The sequence below is a fragment of the Heptranchias perlo genome, chromosome 31, assembly GCF_035084215.1.
Source record: "Heptranchias perlo isolate sHepPer1 chromosome 31, sHepPer1.hap1, whole genome shotgun sequence".
NCBI lineage: Eukaryota > Metazoa > Chordata > Chondrichthyes > Hexanchiformes > Hexanchidae > Heptranchias > Heptranchias perlo.
In genome coordinates this window covers 9331468-9352451 of record NC_090355.1, presented here as the reverse complement: position 1 = coordinate 9352451, position 20984 = coordinate 9331468, and the positions used below count along the sequence as shown (strand labels likewise).

The window sequence follows — 20984 nt, the reverse complement described above, 5'->3', positions numbered from 1 at the left end:
TTCTATCTCCAACAAGGGAGAGTCTAACCCCCTTCCCTTGACATTCAACGGTACTACCATCGTCAAATCCCCCACCGTCAAACATCCCGGGGGTCACCATTGACCAGAAACTTAACTGGGCCAGCCACATAAATACTGTGGCTACAAGAGCAGGTCAGAGGCTGGGTATTCTGTGGCGAGTGACTCACCTCCTGACTCCCCAAAGCCTTTCCACCATCTACAAGGCACAAGTCAGGAGTGTGATGGAATACTCTACACTTGCCTGGATTAGTGCAGCTCCAACAACACTCAAGAAGCTCGACACCATCCAGGACAAAGCAGCCTGCTTGATTGGCACCCCATCCACCACCCTAAACATTCACTCCCTCCATCACTGAAGCACCATGGCTACAGTGTGTACCATCCACGGGATGCACTGCAGCAACTCGCCTCGGCTTCTTTGACAGCACCTCCCAAACCCACGACCTCTACCACCTAGAAGGACAAGGGCAGCAGGCACATGAGAACACCACCACCTGCATGTTCCCCTCCAAGTCACACACCAACCCGGCTTGGAAAAATATCACCGTTTCTTCACCATCGCTGGATCAAAATCCTGGAACTCCCTTCCTAACAGCACTGTGGGAGAACCTTCACCTCATGGACTGCAGCAGTTCAAGAAGGTTGCTTACCACCACCTTCTCAAGGGCAATTAGGGATGGGCAATAAATGCTGGCCTTGCCGACAACACCCACATCCCACGCACAAATAAAAAAAAAAGCCGGAACCACAAACATTCACCTGACCCACAGCCAGCCTTCCAGGGGAGAAGCTAAAACAATACAGGATTTTCAGGGGGAGGGAGTGCATAGAAAGATGATCGCAACCATTTGGAACTTGTCATTTGAGCGTTCCTCATAAATCTCTGCAAACATGGATGTTGTAAATGCAGCCAGTCTGTCATGCAGTTCAATTTAATATTATTCTTCAGAGTGTTACTCCCAGCATCTGTTATGTGGTGGAGTGTGCAGCACGATTTCAGAGGACTTAGAAACTTCAAAATTCCTGTTTTAAGTGGAGAGGTAAGGATTTCTGAGACCCAGTTCTGTGAAGCCATGGGGTTTAAAAAAAGTGTTTTATTTGCACATTTTGGGGGGAGTCCTGCTTCATCAACCTTTGTGTATATATTGACGTAAGAACGAAGGAGCATTTATTTGACACCTTACCCATCCTCAGACCATCTAAAGCATTTCGCAGCCAATGAAGTACTTTTGAAGTGTTGTCACTTCATGGTATGGGGATCTTGTTATGTAGGCCTCAGAAATGGCCTAGCAATTGGGCCGCACAACACCTGTTTCTTCGGCACGACTCGGACTACTAAGGCTCCAATGGGGCGGTCAGGGAGCACGCGCCCATTTCCGGCTGGGAGTGCGCCACCCGCCATATTGGGGCCGTACAAATAAGAGGCATCCTTTACCCATGCCAAAAGCAGGCGTTAGACCCTTTGAATATGCAAATAAGAGGCCTGATGCCTGTTTGAGGACCCCACTCGAAGATTGGTTTACCTTGAATGCAACCAGCTCCTTCACTGACTGCACTCAGGGAGTGCTCCTCCCTGACCCCCAAGCCCAACCTTCCCTGGCCTTTCGATCCCAATCCCCGCAATTCCCAATCCTGGACCCAACCCCCAGACCCACTCACCTGAGGGCCACCGTGACGCTAACAGTGGCCCAATTTTCCACTACTCTTTGCCGGCGGGCTCCGATGCTGCGCAGTTTCCATTCTAATGAGGCCCGAGGGCCAATATCCAGGGAGCCTTGGGCCTCACCATTCATGTACAGGAATGCAGCCTGCATCCCTGTGCGCCCAAAAATGGGCTCGTCCGAATTTCTGGGCCAATAACTCGATTGCCTTGTACATCCCCCAGTTCCAGGTACGTCACCTGGTTCCAGGTGGAAGTCTTGAACATTTCCTGTTCGGCCACGCGCATATACCAGAGATGCTTTCCAAGGATTTACTGTTGGAGGTGCTGTGGTACACATTGTCACAACATGGTGGGGGACTCTTGCTTGTTGCTGGCAATGGCAGCGATACTTTTGAAAGCCAGGCTCAATTTGGAATGTTTGAAAACCTTTAAACTCTGATGTCAAATGAAGCGTCAACTTCTCAAACCTTTTCACACATGATCAACTCTCCATCAGATTAACTCGGCAACTTTCTTTTTTGAAAAAAAAATCAAGAAAAATATTCCAGATTGAACCACAAACGACAAAAGGATAACTCTTCAATTTAAGACTGTTTCACCATTGATTCCAACATAAACTCACTTAACGTTGAGTGGAAACCCCCCTACTCCCTCCTCCATAAAATAGAATCACCAGAATGTCCTGAAACTATGGCCTGAAATTTGCTCCTAAAATAACAGAGCACTGAACATTGTTTCAGGGCAAATGGAAGAGCAAATCCAGTGAGCGCACATGCAGTTAAACGCAAAAATCCAGGAGTTGCTCTATGAGATGCCGTGCTCCTCCAAAAGCTGCGCAGGCAGGCTGATCTCGCCAGCTGGAATGAATGGAGCAGTGAGAAGCCGCTGTACTGCCCAACTGGAAACAAACTAATCTACACGGAAAAAGGTACGCTCAGTTTTGTTTTTAGGTCTAAGCTAACTTTTAACAGTGTGGTAAGTATTAACGACTACCAAACAATCACTCTAGCACTGAAAATTAACTTTTAAAAATATGGAGTCTCATTCCTTCCAATTTTAATTCTTGATGGACATTTAAAAAAAGTTTTAATTTGTTTTTGCTTTTCCTTTGTCTCTTTTCTCTTTGTCTTTTAATTCAATATTTCTTGCTCTCTCTTTATTTCGCTTTCTCTAACTGGTTTTACACTGAATCTACTGTTGTAGCTTTCACTTCCTGATTCTGCGTCTGCACGGCTTGTCAAGGATGTTTCAATCTGATTGATTGAGTGGACAGCGAGATGCTTTCCCCACTCACAGACGCCTGGGAGAGGATGCTGCACTTTTTGCATCTCACCATTGGAGGAAGTTCCTGCACTAAAGTCCGTGGATCGTTTGTGAGTAAGTTTAAATCTAATGAGTGGTGGGCGCCGTTCGTACATTAAGAGCAAATTCCGGGCCAATATACAGCATATATAAATTCTAACAACCTTTAATAGCTGTTAAACCAGCATTTAATCAAATCACTTGGAACGAGTCAAACATTGTGCGATTATTATATATTAGTAACATAGATTTGGAAATTTCCAAATTAGTAAAGACACAAAGAATCAGTGTTGATACTAAGCAGTCACAAATTATCTAACACTTAGATTCTTGCATACATTGAAAACTTGAAGGAAGCAGCATAAAGCTGTGTTATTGTGAAGATTGTCACTTTGAATCTGTTGGCGTCTCTGATACCCAGACCATCTGCTATTTTTTTTAATATAAATTATCAACAAGGTGCTTCTCCAAAGTGACACTTGTGTCTGGTGGAAATGGCCGACATTGCATCTGTGAGAGACAGTGGCACCTGCAGGGAGGCTGTCCCCAATGCGACATCGCAGGTGCAGCAGAGTAACATGACATGATCTAGCATCAGAGGTTCATAATCGGCAGTTTCAAGTAGCACAATATGTGATGCAGTGAGACAATTTATGTATAATTTTCAGAACCAACAGGCTATAAAGCAGAATCTTCATTAAAATGCAGACAGCTCACATTGCTCCATTTAAGATGATTGAAAATGAAAGTGGAAATTATTGAAGTGCACCAGGGTGTTCTGACATACTTGGTAAAGTCCTTTAGATTTGACAGAAAAATAGTTGGCTGGCAGGGATAAGGTGAAAAACTACTTGGGTATAGAGGGTATAATTTCAATGTTTGCAGGTGACACAAAACTCAGAAATGTAGTAAACAATGTGGAGGATAGTAGCAGACTTCAGGAGGATGTGGACAGACCTGTGAAATGGGCAGACACATGGCACATGACTGGTGAAATGCAGAGACATGTGAAGTGATATATTTTGATCGGAAGAATGAGAGGCAATATAAACTAAATGGTACAATTTTAAAGGGGGTGCAGGAACAGAGGGACCAGGGGGTGCACATACACAAATCTTTGAAGGTGGAAGGGCAAGTTGAGAAGGCTGTTAAAAAAGCATATGGGATCCTGAGCTTTATTAATAGAGGCACAGAGTACAAAAGCAAGGAAGTCATGCTAAACCTTTATAAAACACTAGTTAGGCCTCAGCTGGAGTATTGTGTTCAATTTTGGGCACCACACTTTAGGAAGGATGTCAAGGCCTTAGAGAAAGTGCAGAAGAGATTTACTAGAATTATACCAGGGATGGGGGACTTCAGTTATGTGGAGAGACTAGAGACACTGGGGGTTGTTCTCCTTAGAGCAGAGAAGGTAAGAGGAGATTTGATAGAAGTGTTCAAAATCATGAACAGTTTTGACTGAGTAAATAAGGAGAAACTGTTTCCAGTGGCAGAAGGGTCGGTAACCAGAGGACACAGATTTAAGGTATTGGCAAAGGGACCGGGGCGACACGAGGAAACATATTTTTACACAGTGAGTTGTTATGATCTGGAATTCATTGCCTGAAAGGGAGGTGGAAGCAGATTCAATAGTAACTTTTTAAAAGGGAATTGGTTAAATACTTGAAGGGAAAAAATTTACAGGGCTGCAGGGAAAGAGCAGGGGAGTGGGACTAATTGGAAAGCTCTTTCAAAAGGCCGGCACAGGCACGATGGGCCGAATGGCCTCCTCCTGTGCTGTACCTACTATGACTATGATACTATGAACTGTGATTTTACAAAGCAACCCAGAAGAATGTTAATATTAATATTCACTAATAGTCAGATAATCGAATACAAAAAGGAAAATCAACTTTTAATTAATGGAGAGGGCCATAATCCTTGTTAACAAGCTCAACGCCTGGTAATGAACATTCATAATCATAAATTTCTTATTTATTCAATAACCCAGCTGCTCTTTCTAATTATGTACTTGCACTGACTGAGTAAAAAAAAAATTGCTAACTTCAGCAGCCAAGGTTTAAATTGCTTACCAGTTTATTTCTCCGTGCATTAATCTCTGAGGTGGTTGAGCAGCAATTTGCAGAGAGCTCGCAGGTGTTGCTCAGCGGGTACTGGAGAGGAATCCTTGCTGTGTTGAGCATATGCTGCCTGAGGCAATTTTGAGTACAAAAATGAGATCTGAGGCAACTGTTTGTAATGATGGCAATTTAAATAATGTGCTTTACTCCTAGTGCATTTCTTAGGGAAACTGCGGGAAAAAGCTATGGATCTATATTCAGACTCGTTTCCAGAAAACGATTGTGAGACTGCAATTCCAGTCAGTTAGATTCTGTGGCCACATACGATCAGATGCATTAAAGAACATCAACCTTTAGAGCATTTGTTTTTCCTGAAGTTAAACAGCTATTTTATCCTTCAATCAAATTGCATCTCCAAGTATTCCCGGCCTTTGGTTACCCGTTTGGTTGAAAAGCACAAGTCGTGGAGATTTCTGACAGTTGCTTCTAATGATACTGGAGCAAAGTGGAAAGAGCTACATTATTCACAGAACGTAACGGGCTGAGAGGCTTTTGAGAAAATGACACTATTCATGGGATCATCCGAAGTCAAAAAGCAAGGTTTGAATAATTTAACAAAAAACAAAATATTGAAATGGAAACAGAAAATGCAAATAACACTCAGCAGGTCAAGCAGCATCTTTGGAGAGAGAAACAGAGTTAACGTTTCAGGTCGATGACCATTCATCAGAATTGGAAGATGTTAGAGATGAACAATTTTTAAGCAAACACAGAGCCGGGGAAAAAGTGGGGGGGGGGGGGAAAGAGAAAGGAAAGAATGATGGGGAAGGCCTGGGATAAGGTGGAGGGCAGGAGTGATTAAATGGCAAAAGGGATGATGGTGCAACACAAAAGGGGGTGGGTACCGTCTTTCGGATGAGACGTTAAACCAAGGCCCCATCTGCCTTCTAAGGTTGACTGAAAAGATCCCATGGCACTATTTCTAAGAAAATCAGGGGAGTTTTCCCCCGGTGTCCTGGCCAATATTTATCTCTCAACCAACATCACTACAACAGATTATCTGGTTGTCATCACATTGCTGTTTGTGAGGTCTTGCTGTGCACAAATTGGCTGCCACGTTTCCTACATTACAACAGTGATTACAAAAGTACTACTTTGGTTGTGAAGTGCTTTGAAAGGCTCTATATAAATGCAAGACTTTCTTCTCTACGGGTCCACATCACAAAATGGACAATAATTATGTGGAAAATGGCAGCCTTTCTCAAAAAACATATGGATGCCCAGTGAGAGAAGTGGAGATGTTGCAACAGTTCAGTAGGGTCACTCCTTGAAGGCTAATGTCAAAGCACATGGTTGCTGGAGAGCACAAACAGGTTTATTCCTTGGGCAACCTGTGCTGTAACTCGCCTCAGTGTGCCAGATTCTGCCACTGGGTACAAGAGTGAAAAAACATTCCATTTCCCAGCAATGTCATCTGTCATCTTGAGGAAGACAGAAATACAGAACTAGAAAACTAAAAAAGTTAGAAATTAAATATAAAAGACGAATGAAAAATAGTGAACGTCACGAACGATGACAGATGTAAAGGGGATTTATTTAAGGAGCGAGAAATCAACAAACTATTAGTGGCTGGAAAAATATTCAGAAGCCATAATATGAAAACAACACAGGATCATTATTAAAGATTAAAAAAGATTAATGAAAGGAAACATGAATTCAGGAAGGGATTGTCACATCCCACAGACTTCATGGTCAATTTTTTTAATATGTCACAGCATTGGTGAAATTAAAGTATTGATTTAAATGTAGGTTTTAAAAGGATTTTGCTACCTTACAAGGAAGCTTCCAGAGAAGACTTAGGCTTAAAGGAGTAGAGGCAAAATTGTTCATTGCATGAGAAAATGACTGGATATTAAAAAACAGAAGGCAGTGCGCTGGTTGTTGTGCCAAAATTCAATGGCATGGATTCTAACCTATAGCAGGTTTACCATCTCAGCCAAGACAACTGAGGGGAAGAGAAGACAGGAGAGATACTGAGCTTGGTGATTAGAATTCTCCCACAGGGAAATGAAAATAAATAAATGAGGGGTCAATCATCTACTCTTGCTTATGTTGTGGTGAGCAATTACAGAGCAGCATTGGCAGAGGCAGAGGAACAGGTCACCTTCATATCCTCTTGGTTTGGGAATGGTGCAAGCCATGGGTGGGACAAGTGAGGCCAAAACAATATCGAAGATGGATATCTATGTAAGAAGAAAAAATGGTCATGAATGGGTTTCCTCAGAATGGGAAAGTGGCGGAACTCTTGAGGAATGTGTCCACAATTTGACTTTATCATCTTTGTTGACGACAATGATAAAGAGGTTAATAGATTTGTTAGATAAGGTATTAAGGGTTATGGAACCAAGGTGGGTCAATGGAGTTAAGAAGCGGAACGGGCCTGCGGCAGGTGGTGAGCGAACCAACATGAGGGAAAAACCTACTTGACCTTGTCCTCACCAATCTACCTGTCGCAAATGCATCTGTCCATGACAGTATTGGTAGGAGTGACCACCGCACAGTCCTCGTGGAGACGAAACCCCGTCTTCGCACTGAGGACATCATCCAACGTGTTGTGTGGCACTATCACCGTGCTAAATGGGATAGATTCAGAACAGATCTAGCAGCTCAAAACTGGGCATCCATGAGGTGCTGTGGGCTATCAGCAGCAGAATTGTATTCCAGCACAATCTGTAACCTCATGGCCCGACATATTCCTCACTCTACCATTACCAACAAGCCAGGGGATCAACCCTGGTTCAATGAGGAGTGTAGAAGAGCATGCCAGGAGCAGCACCAGGCGTACCTAAAAATGAGATGCCAACCTGGTGAAGCTACAACTCAGGACTACATGCATGCTAAACAGCAGAAGCAACATGCTATAGACAGAGCTAAGCGATTCCACAACCAACGGATCAGATCAAAGCTCTGCAGTCCTGCCACATCCAGTCGTGAATGGTGGTGGACAATTAAACAACTAATGGGAGGAGGAGGTTCTGTAAACATACCCATTCTCAATGATGGCGGAGTCCAGCACGAGTGCAAAAGACAAGGCTGAAGCATTTGCAACCATCTTCAGCCAGAAGTGCCGAGTGGATGATCCATCTCAGCCTCCTCCCGATATCCCCACCATCACGGAAGCCAGTCTTCAGACTATTCGATTCACTCCACGTGATATCAAGAAACGGCTGAGAGCACTGGATACAACAAAGGCTATGGGCCCCGACAACATCCCGAGTGTGGCACCAAGGAGCCCTAGTAAAATTGAAGTCAAAGGGAATCAGGGGGAAAACTCTTCAGTGGCTGGAGTCATACCTAGCACAAAGAAAGATGGTAGTGGTTGTTGAAGGCCAATCATCTCAGCCCCTGGGCATTGCTGCAGGAGTTCCTCAGGGCAGTGTCCTCGGCCCAACCATCTTCAGTTGCTTCATCAATGACCTTCCCTCCGTCACAAGGTCAGAAATGGGGATGTTCGCTGATGATTGCACAGTGTTCAGTTCCATTCGCAACCCCTCAGATAATGAAGCAGTCCAAGCCCGCACGCAGTAAGACCTGGACAGCATCCAGGCTTGGGCTCCTAAGTGGCAAGTAACATTCGCGCCAGACAAGTGCCAGGCAATGAACATCTCCATCAAGAGAGAGTATAACCACCTCCCCTTGACATTCAATGGTATTACCATCGCCGAATCCCCCACCATCAATATCCTGGGGGTCACCATTGAACAGAAACTTAACTGGACCAGCCATATAAATACTGTGGCTACAAGAGCAGGTCAGAGGCTGGGTACTGTGTGGTGAGTGACTCACCTCCTGATTCCCCAAAAGCCTTTCCACCATCTACAAGGCACAAGTCAGGAGTGTGATGGAATACTCTCCACTTGCCTGGATGAGTGCAGCTCCAACAACACTCAAGAAGCTCGACACCATCCAGGACAAAGCAGCCTGCTTGATTGGCACCCCATCCACCACCCTAAACATTCACTCCCTTCACCACCGGTGCACTGTGGCTGCAGTGTGTACCATCCACAGGATGCACTGCAGCAACTCGCCAAGGCTTCTTCGACAGCACCTCCCAAACCCGCAACCTCTACCACCTAGAAGGACAAGGGCAGCAGGCACATGGGAACACCACCACCTGCACGTTCCCCTCCAAGTCACACACCAACCCGACTTGGAAATATATCGCTGTGCCTTCATCGTTGCTGGATCAAAATCCTGGAACTCCATTCCTAACAGCACAGTGGGAGAACCTTCACCACACGGACTGCAGCGGTTCAAGAAGGCAGCTCACCACCACCTTCTCAAGGGCAATTAGGGATGGGCAATGAATGCCGGCCTCGTCAGTGACGCCCACATCCCATGAACGAATAAAAAAAAAAGGCTAGAGGGGCTGAATGGTCCACTCCTATGTTCCTATTAAAAAGGACTTAATGTTTCTCAATGTAATGCTGTGTACATAATAGTAGAATCTCAAACTGCAGATAAATGGAAGATAATGGATGTTTGTGCCCAAAGATGCAAAAGATGGTTTAGAGAGCAGAAAATTGAAGAAAACCTTGTGCAAACAAAAGGTGGCCGAACAAAACAATCCTCACAGTCTCATTGGGCAACTAGCATGGCAAACAAATTATTAGAATGAATGCCCAGAATGAATGTCAAGTGCAAAAAATGATATACAAGATTTCACACCACACTAGTGTTGAGTATTTAATCCAATTTTGGTATTTTGATATTGATGTAGGAGGAATCATGAAAAAAAGAATGACAAATTGGATTAATTGTCACAAATTCAGAGTGCAGAACAAGGCATCATGACTGGAAAACTGGAAAATCACTGGCAATGCAAAAAGTGTCTGCAGATTTATTAAATAAATTGCTACTGGAGTTTGGAGGGGGGATTGCTGAAATGAAATATGTATTTTGAAAAGTAGCAGGGCATGTTTTTTGAATTAGGAGGAAACTGTTTAGTAGGAGATTGGATTTTGACCAACATGAGGTTGAGGTTAAGGAGGCAAACCCTGAGGAACAGTCTTGGCAATTGTCAAACTAACCATTAAGAATAGGAATTTCACTTTTTTGTAGGTATTCATTAAACCATTTGATAATTTAATTTCTTTTGAAAAGATTGGTAATTTTTAAACCGTTGTTTAATGAGTTGTAGCAGTATTTGCATCAAAAAGAGACAGATTTGATGGCTGACTCAGATTCATCACTTTGTGTGGTACCACTCCCCATAGGCCAAGAAGTTGGAATCATAGAAAGGTTACAGCACCGAAGGAGGCCATTTGGCCCAACGAGTCCGCGCCGGCTGTATGCAAGATCAATCCAGCAAGTCCCACTCCCCTGCTCTAGCCCTGTAATTTTTTTTTCTTTCAAGTACTCATCCAGTTCCCTTTTGAAGGCATGATTGAATCTGCCTCCACCACCCCCTCAGGCAGTGCATTCCAGATCCTAACCACTCACTGTGTAAAGAAGTTTTTCCTCATGTCACCTTTCGTTCTTTTGCCAATCACCTTGAATCCATGTCCTCTGGTTCTTGACCCTTCTGCCAATGGGAACATTTTCTCTCTATCTACTTTGTCTAAATCATTGATGATTTTGAATACCTCTATCAAATCTCCTCTGTTTCAAGGGGAACTTCTCCAGTCTATCCACCGTAACTAAAGTCTCTCATCCCTGAAATCGTTCCAGTAAATCTCTTCTGCACCCTCTCTCAGGCCTTAACATCTTTCCGAAAGTGCGGTGCCCAGAACTGGACACAATACTCCAGCTGTGGCTGAACCAGTATTTTAGAAAGGATCATCAAGACTGCCTTGCTTTTGTACTCCATGCCTCTATTTATAAAGCCCAGGATCGCCTATGCGTTATTAACCGCTTTCTCAACCTGCCCTGCCCCCTTCAATGATTTGTGTACATATACCCCCAAATCGCTCTGTTCCTGCACCCCTTTTAGAATTGTGCCTTTTAGTTTACATTGCCTCGCCTCATTCTTCGTACCGAAATGTATCACCTTGCATTTTTCTGCATCAAACATCATCTGCCATGTGTTTGCCCATGCCACCAGCCTGTCTAGATCTTCGTGAAGTCTATCACTATCCTCCTCACTGTTCATTATACTTCCAAGTTTTGTATCATCTGCAAATTTGGAAATTGTGCCCTGTTCACCCAAGTCCAAGTCATTAATATATATCAAGAAAAGCAGCGGTCCTAGTACCGACCCCTGGGGAACACCGCTGTATACCTCCCTCCAATCCGAAAAACAATCGTTCACCACTATTCTCTGATAACTGTTACTTAGCCAATTTTGTATTCATGCTGCTACTGCCCCATTTGTTCCATGGGCTTCAATCTTGATGACAACCTATTATGCAGCAATTTATCAAATGCCTTTTGAAAGTCCATACACACCACATCAACTGCATTGCCCTCATCTACCCTCTCTGTTACCTCATCAAAAAACTCTATCAAGTTAGTTGAACACGATTTACCTTTTACAAATCTGTGCTGGCTTTCTCTAATCAATCCACACTTGTCCAAGTGACTGCTAATTCTGTCCCGGATTATCGTTTCTAAAAGTTTCCTCATCATCAAGGTTAAACTGACTGGCATATATTTGCTGGGTTTATCCTTACACCTTTTTTTGAACAAGGCTGTAACATTTGCAATTCCCCAGTGCTCTGTCACCACCTCCGTATCTAAGGATGTTTGGAAGATTATGGTCAGTACCTCCACAATTTGCACCCTTACTTCCCTCTGCAACCTAGGGTGCATCCTATCGGGACCGGGTGACTTATCTACTTTAAGTACAGCTAGCCTTTCTAATACCTCCTATTTATCAATTTTAACCCATCCATTATCTCAACTGCATCTTCCTTTACTGAGACTCTGGCAGCATCTTCTTCCTTGGTAAGGACAGATGCAAAGTACTCATTTAATACCTCGGCCATGGCCTCTGCCTCCATGAGTAGATCTCCTTTCTCGTCCCTAATCGGCCCCACCTCTCCTATTACTACCCGTTTACTGTTTACTTGCCTATGGAAGTCTTTTGGATTCCCTTTTATGTTTGCTGCCATTCTATTCTCGTATTGTCTCTTTGCCCCTCTTATTTCCTTTCTCACTTCCCCTCTGAACTTTCTGTATTCAGCCTGGTTCTCCCTTGTGTTGTCAAGCCGACATCTGTTATATGCCCCTTTTTTCTGCTTCATCTTACTCTCTATCTCTTTTGTCATCCAGAGAGCTCCGGTTTTAGTTGCCCTACCTTTCTCAAGTAGGCCAACTAGGAATGTACCTAGACTGTATCCAAGCCATCTTCTCTTTAAAGGCCACCCATTGTTCAATTACACTTTTGCCTGCCAATCTTTGATTCCAATTTACCCGGGTCAGATCTGTTCTCATCCCACTGAAATTGGCCCTCCTCCAATTGAGTATTTTTTTTTTTACTCGAGAATGGTCCATGTCCTTTTCTATAGCTATTCTAAACCTTATGACACTATGATCGCTGTTCCCTAAATGTTCCCCCACTTACACTTGCTCCAATTGGCCCGCCTCATTTCCCAGAACCAAATCCAGCAATGCCTCCTTCCTCGTTGGGCTGGAAACATACTGGTCAAGAAAGTTCTCGTCAACAAACTTCAAAAATGAAGTTCTCAGGTTTGATGTCTGGCCTGTGCTGGGCAAGCTGTTCTCAATTGAGTTGGCAGAGGACGGTGTTGGATTTTCCAGTGGTCTCAAGCGCCCTGTGTTGGGGGAAGGGGATATTAGGCAAAACTCCAGCCCCTCATCAGTGATCCCTGCTAGAAAGTGCTCATGTGTTTTGAGAGCATTGTACTTGACTGCAATTTCTTTCATGGATCAAACAGAGAATCCTTGTTACTGTATTTTGCCAACTGGTTACATTCCCTCACATAATCTTCCTTGACTTCAGAAGGCAGTGGACTAAACACATCACTAGACTATGGCTTAGATTCTATATAGCCAAACAAACTTATTACCCTTTAACTGGATAAGCGAATAGCAGCAATGACACACTGTAGATTTACAGTAGTTACAGGCTTAACTATTTCTCCTGGGAAAATAGAAAGATAACACATAGTTGCCTATGCCACACTGAACTATAATGTAAACTGGACCAGAAAGCAGGTTCTTGAATATTAACATTTATGTGGTGGCTTGTGTCTGACCACTAATGGAGTCTCTCTCTCTCTCTCTTACATGACTTCAGGCCATGACTTAATTTGAGCAAGACAAGCTGAGAAATACTTTTTATAAAAATGATTGGGACAAAGAAAATTTAACTGTACGTCTCAAACACAAGAAGTGCTGCAAATCAAATGGATTTACAAATAAAACACATAAGCTGATTGGCCCCTCCATCAGACACCTGTCCAGACGCAATGGGGGTAATTTTAACCTCACCCGCCCGTCGGGAAACTGATGGGATCGGGGACAATGGTTTTACACCCTGCCCGATTATACTCTCCAGTGAAGTCGATGGAGAATAATATTAGACGGAGTGTAAAACTGGTGATCCATCCGATCCCATGGGATTTCCACCTGGCGAGTTAGCTTAAAATTGCCAAAAAGCTAGCTAACCCATTTTAACTCAATGTGTTGCAGCAGAAAGAAAAACAATACTCTGATACATGATAGACAAAAATGCTGTGCTTTTGTCACATCATGGTCCAATATTTAATGCAATGCTCTTAACATTTAAACTTATCTATTAGTTGACATGCATTGTTAGCACTGCGCTATTACCTCGTTTTTTAACCTTTGTTTATTTAAGCTAACAGAGCTCTGCTTTCAAACAAATGAGAATAGAACTTAAAAGTGCATGTGAAAAGGGAAAGCAGTGAACTTACTGTGCTCAGTGTGTTGGCAATGTTGAACTTGCAGCACCAGTGCAGCAAAACCAGTTCCACATTGCCCTGCTACTTTCATTCATTTCAATGGATAGAAGAGCTCAAGGAACCACTGCCTTGTGAAGCTGCGAGCAGCCACAATGGCCAAGAGCAATACCAATCTTCAACCCATCAGAATTCAACAACATGAAACCGCAACAAAAGAATCTAAATTAAAACCATCAAAATTAAAAGAAAAAGACAGGCAGAGAAAGGATCTCTAAGCACAAAACAACTGGCAACAAGACCTTCCAAATTGAAAGCTTTGTGATGTGGTGCATCAAGACTTCCAGAAAGCCGAGATCAGGTTCTGCATGAAAAGCTGCCAGTTAAGCTTAAAGCTGTGGGGATTTGAGATAAAATAGGAATGACAAAAACATGGAAAGCCTTTGGCCATTCCCATTTCATCGGGATGTGATGTGGGGAGGGGTTGTATTTGCTCAGTGTACTGCCCAGGTATCAGTGTCGGAACTTCGGCTGTTTCTTATATACAAAGACTTGGATTCAGAAGCTCAACTGCAAATTGGTCAGATAATCTGACAACGTCAAAGTGGAGAAAGCAGTTGAATCTGAGGAAGCAGACTAAGGACCTAGAAAAGGAATTGGATAAAGTACATAAGTGGACAGAAGAGTGATAGATGAAATGCAATTGTATGTAGGTGTACAGAGAGAAAAAATGGCAGCATACCTATTTTATGAATGGTATTGAAATCGCGGAGGGTGAAGTAAAAGGAGATCAACAGTATCAGTGGTCTCAGAACCAAACAGGTCCTGTCACATGGAGCAGCAATCAACAAGCCAATTTAAATGCTTAATTACATAGCCAAAACAAATGAACACAAGTTGAAAGTAGCAATGCTAAAACGTTATTGTGCTTTGAATTGCTTTCAGCTTAAGTATTCAGTTCTTGTTCTTGAGGCAGAGGTGGGACATTCATGCCCTGGAGATGGTGCAAAGAAAAGCCACAAGACTGATCCCTAATATCAGAGATCTGAGTTATCATGAAGGGTTGGAGAAACCCGAACACTTCAGCCTTGAAAGGAAATGACTGAAAGGGACCTCAAAGCTATAGTAACACAGCAAAAGTCGATCCAAACACTACCTGAACTTGAACGGTGATAGTAGGACAAGATGGCACACTAGTTGTTCTTGATATCCTAATTTTCCTTATTGCATTATCAGTCTATTGAATCTGGTTGATTGTTACATTGGTTAACTGGAGACAGTTCTTTTTTGAAGGGAAGGGGCCTGACTCATTGACTGGATAGACAGCTTTGTAGCCAGAAAATACTGCTTCTGAAGGAGAAATGCAGCAGCCTTCCCCAGCTCATCAAGATAGAGACACATACTTACAGACTTGGTGGTAGTCAGGCAAAATTTCAAGTCTTAAGTTTTACTTTGCGGGCACCGGTCCAGGTTTAGTATTCAGCAAGTTAGTCAAGTGTTGTACAGTGTGTTGTTCTTGTATGTGTGGAGGGAGATATTAGAAATTCTGTGAACAAGTTTATTGACGTTATGCTGCTGTTGAACCGTTACCTTTAATAAATGATTTTTAGATTATAGTCAAAGTCAGTCGGTTCGAAAGAGTGTTTATCCTTTCACAACCTGATGACTAGGAGAAGACAAGAGGGCTTACCCCAATTATGTGAGCTAATTACTTTAACAAGTGTTTCTGTTTGACTCCTGGAAAACAATGCATTGTCAGATATGGGGCCGGACTTTACTGTGAGCGGCGAATGAACGGCACCAGCTGATAGTCAGACTTGCACTTGCCCTTCGACTTTCTGCGAGCTTTTGCACGGCAATTCCTGAAAATTAGAGCACCAAAAAGAATGGTGCCCTGTACAGGTCACCTGGGACCTGTGTGAACAGGGCAAGCAACTGTATATCTCCTTAATCAAACAGATTGAAGCATCATTAATAAGCTACACAGAGACTGGACCAGGAAGTGTGTTAGAATAGTAAATTCAATCTCAAGTTAGATACAATAAGCAAAATAAAGCAAGGGTAAGAAAGATTGAATTAAGAGACAGAGATAAAAGAGACAAGAAGTAAAAAAACTAAAAATGTATTTTTAAAAAAATGTCCAAAAACAATTAAAATCTGAAGGAATGAGACTCCACACTTGTTAAAGTTAATTTTCAGTGCAGAGAGGTTTTTTGGCAGTCATTAAGACTTACCATGCCGTTAAAAGGGTACTTACATCAGGATGGACGAGCCCTAACTTTTTCTGGCGAGTTTAGTGTGGCATCGATGCAGGAATTTCATGCTGTTCCATTCATTTGAACGGGGAGTCAACTGGCGAGATGCCATTCTCACGAAGCTTATGGAGGAGCAATGTATCTAGTTCAACTTCCGGTCGCCGGAATTTTCACAGCAAAACCCGGCCCATGAAAACACTCAGCGGATGAGGCAGCATCTGTGGGGTGAGGAAGATGGGGTTAACTTCTCAGATCATGTGACCGCTTTTGCTAGTTGCTACATCACAGTAAAAATGTGCAATAGCTGTCAAAATATAATGGATATGTCATCAGAGAACATCATCTATCGTGCTCATGTTGGCTCAGCGAGCTTAGAAAGTGATTAGCTCAGCCATACAGAACAGCAGGAAGGTCCATGGTTTGATCCCCAGTCTTTGGAGAGTTAGCTGATCTCACCTGGCATTGTAACGGGGTTGCTACAATTGGCTTTCGTGCCCAGTTAGGGAGAGGATATTTGGCCAGGATTTCCACACCCCATTGCTATCCAACAATCCTTGTTCAAAATACGCATGCGGAGATAAAAAGATCGGGAGTCGGAGGCCCCAATCGGAGATAAAAAGATCGGGCGTCAGAGGCCCCAATCGGAGATAAAAAGAGCGGGAGTCGGAGGCCCGAGGTATATTCAGTGAAATCAAAAAACAAAATATAAATCAAAGAGCAATGTCACAGGACAGCGGATAGGTGACTGGTTGGCGTCTATTACTGTTTAGGACAGTGGCTTAAACTAGGAGCCTAAATCTATAACTTAAAGTAGATAACCTTATTAGCTAATAAAACTAGGATTAGCAAGTATATAAAAACTCTAGTCAAGTAAATAAATAAAACAAGGTTACGTGGAGATGGCAGGGCAGGTGGTGTGCCGTAACTGCAGCATGTGGGAGTTTGTGCAGACCAGCATGATCCCGAGCAACCGCATCTGTAGTAAGTGTCTGCAGCTCGAGGAACTTCAGCTCAGAGTTGTTGAGCCGGAGTCCGAGCTGCAGACACTACGATGCATCAGGGAGGGGGAAGAGTTATCTGGGCACTTTGATCCAGGAGGCAGTCACACCACTTAGATTAGGAAATAGTTTCGATTCACTCAGTAGCCAGGGACAGGGAGATGTGACTGTGAGTCAGGCAGGTGTAGGGATCCAGGATGTAGTGCTGGAGGAGCCTCGGCTCTTGACATTCTCCAACGGGTACGAGGTACTTGCTACTTGTGTGGATGAGAGCAAAGACTGCAGGGTGGATGGGCAATCTGACTGTGGTACAGGAGGCCATTCAAGTAGGGGGGAGGATCCAACAGGGTTAAGGATATCTCTTTGCAGCTGGAAAAGAACTTCGAGCATGTGGGGGAAGATCCAGTTGTCGTGGTCCACGGAGGAACCAACAACATGGATAGAACTAGGAATGAGGTTCTGCGGAGACAGTTTGAGGAGCTAGGGTCTAAATTAATAAGCAGAACCGCAAAGTTAATACTCTCTGGATAACTACGTGAGCCACGTGAAAATTGACGCACGGACAAACAGATCAGAGTGTTAGCTGCGTGGCTCAAAGTGTGGTGTGGGAGATGGGTTTTGATTCATGGGGCACTGGCACCAGTACTGGGGAAAGAGGGAGCTGTTCCGTTGGGACGGGCTCCACTTAAACCGGGCTGGGACCAGCCTCCTGGCAAATCGAATAACTAGGGCTGTGGATCGGGCTTTAAATTAAAAAGGGGGCGGGAGGTGTCAGGTGAAGGGAAATTTCGAAATCTAATGAGAAAAGTCAAGGCAACAGAGCAGTGTAGTGATTTGGGTAAAGATAAGCAGAGTGTGGCAGGAAGGGACAGAGAGTTTACCGGTAATAGTGCATCAGCGAATAAGGTCAAAGCAGGAAAAAAATGGTAAAAAGTCGAAATTAAAGGTTCTTTATCTGAATGGACGGAGCCATTCATAACAAGATAGATGAATTAATTGCACAAATAGAGATAAGTGGGTTTGATCTAATAGCCATTACAGAGACATGGTTGCAAAGTGACCAAGGTTGGGAACTAAACAGTCCAGGGTACATGACGTTTAGAAAAGAGACAGGCAGAATGGAAAAGGAGGGGGTCTGGCCCTAATAATAAAGGATGACATAAAGACAGAACATAGACCATGAAAGTAAATTAGCAAGAAATATAAAAACTGATTGTAAAAGCTACTACAAGTATGTAAAAAGGAAGAGAGTAACAAAAGTAAACGTTGGTCCCTTTGAGGCTGAGGTAGGAGAAATTATAATGCGGAATCAGGAAATGGCAGAGACGTTAAATAAATATTTTGTATCTCTCTTTACGGTAGAAGACACAAAAAGCATACCAAAAATAGTGGGGAACCAAGGGTCTAATGAGAGTGAGGAACTTAAAGTAATTATTATCAGTAGAGAAAAAGTACTTGAGAAACTAATGGGACTAAAAGCCGATAAATCCCCTGGGCCTGATGGCCTACATCCGAGGGTTCTAAAAGAGGTGGCTGCAGAGATTGTGGATGCATTGGTTATGATCTTCCAGAATTTCCTAGATTCTAGAATGGTCCCAGCGGATTGGAAGGTAGCAAATGTAACCCCACAATTCAAGAAAGGAGGGAGAGAGAAACCAAGGAACTACAGGCTGGTTAGCCTAACATCTAACATCGGGAAAATGCTGGAATCCATTATCAAGGAAGTGGTAACAGGGCACTCAGATCATCATAATATGATTAGACAGTCAGCATGGTTTTATGAAAGGGAAATCGTGTTTGACAAATTTAGTAGAGTTTTTTGAGGATTTAACTAGCAGGGTAGATAAAGGGGAACCAGTGGATGTAGTATATTTGGATTTTCAAAAGGCATTCGATAAGGTGCTACATAAAAGGCTGTTACGCAAGGTAAGGGCTCATGGGGTTGGGGGTAATATATTAGCATGGATAGAGGATTGGTTAGCGGACAGAAAACAGAGAGTAGGGATAAATGGATCATTCTCAGGTTGGCAGGCTGTAACCAGTGGGGTACCGCAAGGATCGGTGCTTGGGCCTCAGCTATTTACAATCTATATTAATGACTTAGATGAAGAGACTGAGTGTAATATATCCAAGTTTGCTGACGATACAAAGCTGGGTGGGAAAGTAAGCTGTGAGGAGGACACAAAGAGTCTGCAAAGGGATTTAGACAGGTTAAGTGAACGGGCAAGAAGGTGGCATACAGAGTATAATATGGAGAAATGTGATGTTATTCACTTTGGTGGGAATAGAAAAGCAGAATATTTTTTAGATGGTGAGAAACTAGTAAATATGTTGGTGTTCAGAGAGACTTGGGTGTCCTTGTACAAGAAACACAAAAAGTTAGCATGCAGGTACAGCAAGCAATTAGGAAAGCAAATGGCATGTTGGCCTTTATGGCAAGGGTGTTGGAGTACAATAGTAAGGAAGTCTTACTACAGTTGTGCAGGGCTTTAGTGAAACCTCACCTGGAGTACTGCATACAGTTTTGGTCTCCTTATCTAAGGAAGGATATACTTGCCTTCGAGATGGTGCAATGAAGGTTCACTGGATTAATTCCTGGGATGAGAGGGTTGTCTTAAGAGGAGAGGTTGAGGAAAATGGGCTATACTTTCTGGAGTTTATTAGAACTAGAGGTGATCTCATTGAAACATTTCAGATTATGCGAGGGCTCGATAGGGTAGATGCTGAGAGGTTGTTTTCCCTGGCTGGAGAGACTAGAACCAAAGGGCACAGTCGCAGAATAAGGAGTCGGCCATTTAAGACTGAGATGAGGAGGAATTTCTTCACTCAGGGTTGTGAATCTTTGGAATTCTCTACCCGAGGGGGCTGTGGATGCTGAGTCATTGAATATGTTCAAGGCTGAGATAGATAGATTTTTGGACTCTAGGGGAATCCAGGGATATGAGGATCAGGCGGGAAAGTGAAGGGGGAGTTGAGGTTGAAGATCAGCCATGATCTGATTGAATGGTGGAGCAGGCTCGAAGGGCCGTATGGCCTACTCCTGTGAGCAGTGGTTAGTGAATGTCCCCGGGTCAAAGGATAGTGAGCAGCGATTAGTGAATGTCCCCGGGTCAAAGGATAGTGAGCAGCGATTAGTGAATGTCCCCGGGTCAAAGGATAGTGAGCAGCGGTTAGTGAATGTACCCGGGTCAAAGGATAGTGAGCAGCGGTTAGTGAATGTCCCCGGGTCAAAGGATAGTGAGCAGCGGTTAGTGAATGTACCCAGGTCAAAGGATAGTGAGCAGCAATTGGTGAATGTCCCCGGGTCAAAGGATAGTGAGCAGCAATTAGTGAATGTCCCCGGGTCAAAGGATAGTGAGCAGCAATTAGTGAATGTACCCGGGTCAAAGGATAGTGAGCAGCAATTAGTGAATGTCCCCGGGTCAAAGGATAGTGAGCAGCGATTAGTGAACGTACCCGGGTCAAAGGATAGTGAGCAGCAATTAGAGAATGTCCCCGGGTCAAAGGATAGTGAGCAGCAATTAGAGAATGTCCCCGGGTCAAAGGATAGTGAGCAGCAATTAGTGAATGTACCGGGTCAAAGGATAGTGAGCAGCGGTTAGTGAATGTACCGGGTCAAGGGATAGTGAGCAGTGGTTAGTGAATGTCCCCGGGTCAAAGGATAGTGAGCAGTGGTTAGTGAATGTCCCCGGGTCAAAGGATAGTGAGCAGTGGTTAGTGAACGTACTGGGTCAAGGGATAGTGAGCAGTGGTTAGTGAATGTCCCCGGGTCAAAGGATAGTGAGCAGTGGTTAGTGAAT

General features: G+C 43.6%; 1 long non-coding RNA gene across 1 annotated transcript in view; it reads right to left on the bottom strand.

Moving 5' to 3' along the window:
• LOC137300391 (uncharacterized) overlaps positions 1–20984 on the bottom strand; it is a 130870-nt gene that overhangs the window by 6831 nt on the left and 103055 nt on the right. Inside the window, exon 2 of the long non-coding RNA XR_010958067.1 lies at positions 16189–16404. This is a non-coding gene — a long non-coding RNA (uncharacterized lncRNA). The remainder of the gene's footprint in view (positions 1–16188; positions 16405–20984) is intronic.